This window comes from Heterodontus francisci, chromosome 5, assembly GCF_036365525.1.
Source record: "Heterodontus francisci isolate sHetFra1 chromosome 5, sHetFra1.hap1, whole genome shotgun sequence".
NCBI lineage: Eukaryota > Metazoa > Chordata > Chondrichthyes > Heterodontiformes > Heterodontidae > Heterodontus > Heterodontus francisci.
Window position 1 is genome coordinate 55779111 of NC_090375.1, and position 4206 is coordinate 55783316.

The following is a 4206-nucleotide window of genomic DNA, read 5'->3' on the forward strand; positions in this document are numbered from 1 at the left end:
TGTGCAGTTTTGGTTCCCCTTACCTTAGGAAGAATATTATTGCCAGAGAGGGAGTGCAACAAAGGTTCACCAGACTTGTTCCCGGGATGGTGGGACTGTCCTATGAAGAGAGATTGGGGAAACTGGGCCTGTATTCTCTAGAGTTTCGAAGAATGAGAGGTGATCTCATTGAAACCTACAAAATACTTGAAGAAATTGACAGATTTCTAAATACCAATGACATAAAGGGATATGGGGATAGTGTGGGAAAAAGGCATTGAAGTGGATGATCAGCCATGATAGTATTGAATGGCAGAGCAGGTTCGATGGGCTGAATGGCCTACTGCTGTTCCTATGTTCCTTTGGAACTGGAATCGCATAATGCACTCCCTGATAGCTCAAGTATATTCTCTAGAGTTTAGAAAAATGAGAGATGATCTCATTGAAGCATACAAAATTCTTACAAGGCTCGACAGGGTAGATGCAGGAAGGACGTTTCCACTCGATTGGGGGGGGCGGTGCGGCGGTGGTGGGTCTAGAACGAGGGGAACAGTCTCAGAATAAGAGGTAGGCCATTTCGGACTGAGATGAGGAGGAATCTCTTCACCAGAGGATGGTGAATCTTTGGAATTCTCTACCCAGAGGGCTGTGGAAGCTCACTCATTGAGTATATTCAAGACAGAGATCAATAGATTTCTCGATATTAAATATACCAAGGGATATGGGGATAGTGCAGGAAAATGGCGCTGAAGTAGATGATCAGCGGGGATGTAGTTGAATGGCGGAGCAGGCTCGAGGGGCCGATTGGCCTATTCCTGTTCCTATTTCCTATGTTCCATCCAGTTTCAAGGGGTCCAGGATGCCTCCTTCACCTCTTCCTCCTCCTCCACAGTGGCGCAGTGGTTAGCACCGCAGCCTCACAGCTCCAGGGACCCGGGTTCGATTCCGGGTACTGCCTGTGTGGAGTTTGCAAGTTCTCCCTGTGTCTGCGTGGGTTTTCTCCGGGTGCTCCGGTTTCCTGCCACAAGCCAAAAGACTTGCAGGTTGATAGGTAAATTGGCCATTATAAATTGTCACTAGTATAGGTAGGTGGTAGGGAAATATAGGGACAGGTGGGGATGTTTGGTAGGAATATGGGATTAGTGTAGGATTAGTATAAATGGGTGGTTGATGTTCGGCACAGACTCGGTGGGCCGAAGGGCCTGTTTCAGTGCTGTATCTCTAATCTAAATCTAATCTCCACCTCCTCCTGTGTCAGCTGTGGCTCAGATGGTAGCACTCTTACCTCTGAGTCAGAAGTTTGTGGGTTCAACTCTCAGCCCAGGACATGAGCACAAAAAACCTAGGCTGACAGTGCAGTGAGGGAGTGCTGCATTGTCAGAGGTGGTATTGTTCTGATCAGCTGTTAAACCAAGGCCCTATCCACCTTCTCAGGTGGATGTAAAGGACCTCATGGTGTTATGTTGAAGAAGAGCAGTGGAGCCATTCTCCAGTATCATGGCCAATATTTATCCCTTAATCAATATCACAAAAAAAGCAAGTTATCTTTTCATTATTATATTGCTATTGTAGGAGTTTACCAAGTGCAAGTTGGCCGCTGCGTTTCCTATATTACAACAATGACGACACTTCAAAAGTATTTTGAAAGCACTTTGGGATGGTTGGTTGTCATGAAAGGTGCTATGTAAATGCAAGTCTTTCTTTTCTTTTTCCAAAGTGGCCTCTGGATCATTGGAAGTAATGGCTGTGACCCCATAATGGCGAATTTGTCAAGAATGCAGCAGATCACCACAAACCTGGAGAACCCTCTGCAGCGCTCCCCCCAAGTGATCAAGGCAGAAGAATCATTGTTTCAGGAGGCCAATTGCCTGCTTCAACATGTTGCGAGTGACTAAGTGGCTCTCGTTGAAGGTCTGCTGTGCTCCCATGGTGAGATGGCAGAAAGGGTCACCTGATTGAAAAAACAGAAAAGTATACATGACAATAAACTAGAAGGTGACTTAAAAACAGATTGTAAAAGCTTTTATAGGTATGTAGAAAGGAAGAAATCAGCAAAAGTAAATGTGGGCTCCTTAGAGGCAGAGACAGAAGAAATTATAATGGTGAATAAGGATATAGCAGAGACATTAAAACAATACTTTCCATCAGTCTTCACAGTAGAAGGCACAAAAAAGGTTCTGGAAATAATGGAGAATGAAGGGTCTAGTGAGAATAGGAACTTAAAGAAATTAGTGTCATAAAAATGTGCTATGCTGAGTGATAATTTTAATTCGTCAGTTGGAAACCCAGATTACACTTTTAAAAAGGAAAGCTGGAATCTTACATGCAACTTTTAAAAATACTGGCAGCTAAGATGGCCACCACAATTTGCATTGAAGTACCTCACATTCCAAGGCATCAACGTGGTGACTCATGTCTAAATTGCTCTCATCCAGAACAATGGCTTGAACAGTTGAGTGAATTATCTAGTATCGCCCTCGTTATCAAGACATTCAAAGCCATCTTGGAACATTCACACCAGTGGAGATGAAATTCCAGGGGGAAAACATTGAAGCAATAAGACCTGAGAGAGATTGGGTTTCTTAGACTTGGATCTCATTAAAATGAAAAAGGATACACTGAAAGAATCATGTGCCAATCTCCCCAGTCTGTGTGAAAAATTGGAGTTTCTGTTACGCACAGCAGACAAGCTTTGAGAGCTACCCAGTGCAGGATCCCAGTGGGGCTCTCACTCTCTCTCTCCAGGTAATACTGCAAGTTACAAACCCTGTCTGCGAATGCGGAACATCCAAGTCTATCATTGCGACAGACAGAGACTCTGGGAGAGAAAGCCACCTACATCACTACTTCCAAGAAAACCCTGAACCAGTTGGACCAGCTGCAAATGTGCTCCTACTAACCAGAAACTTCAGAACCACGAATTCAGTCAGAAGACAATTGAATTACCAGAGCCCACAAAGTGTATATTATTTTTATTTGTTCTGGACTCTAATCCAACCAAGCTATTCTTCATCACTCTGTAACCTATTTGTGTGTGTGTGATTCTCATGTGTATGTGTGGAGGTTGGAGTGTAGTTTATTATTCTTACTTAGATTGGGTTTTGATCTTAAGTACAATAAACTAACCTCTTTCTTGTTTAAACTCAAGAAAACCTGTCCAATTGGTTCTTTTGTAATTATAGCACAAAAAGGGTTAGACTCTCACTGAATTGGTAAGCACATCCACTGTTTAAAAAGGAATAAACCCTGTTGCGGTCAAACAAGTAGAGTGACAAGAGGGGAGCCTTTCAACTCCTCCTCACCTGATTGTAACATTAGTATTAGTAAAAAAAAGTACTGGAGAAATTAATGGGGCTACAAGTTGACAAATCCGTTGGACCTGATGGCCTGCAACCTAGGGTTTTAAAAGAGGTGGCTACAGTGACAGTGGATACATTGATTTGATCTCCCAGAAGTCCTTAGATTCTAGAATGGTCCTATTGGATTGGAGGGGAGCAAATATAATCTTGTTACTCAAGAAAGAAGGGAGAGAGGAAACAGGGAACTGTAACCTGGCATCAGTAGTAGAGAAAATGCTAGAGTCGATTATTAGGGAGGTGATCGGGCACTTAGAAAATCATAACATGATTCAGAAGAGTCAACACAGATTTATGAAAGGAAAATTGTGTTTGAGAAATCTGTTAGAGTTTCATAATGTTGTAACCAGCGGGGTAGATAAGGGCGACACAGTGGATGTAGTATATTTGGATTTTCAAAAAGCATTAGATAAGGTACCACACACGAGGCTATTACAGAAAATGAGAGCTCAGGGGATTAGGATCCATATATTAACATGGATTGAGGATTGGTTAATGGCAGAAAACAGAGAGTAGAAATAAATGGGTCATTTTGGGGTTAGCAGGCTGTAACTAGCCGGGTACCGCAAGAATCAGTACTAGGGCCTCAGGTATTTGCAATCTATATCAATGACTTAGATGAGAGACAGAGTGTAATACATCCAAATTTGATGATGATACAAAGTTAGGTGAGAAAGTAAGCTGTGAGGAAGATACAAAGTGGCCGCAAAGGGATATAGACAGGTTAAGTGAATGGGAAGTACATGGCAAATGGAATATATTGTGGTGAAGTGTGAAGCTGTCTGCTTTGGCAGGAAAAATAGAAAAGTAGAATATTTTTAAATGTTGAGAGACTGGGAAATATTTGCATTCAGAGGGACCTTGGTGTCCT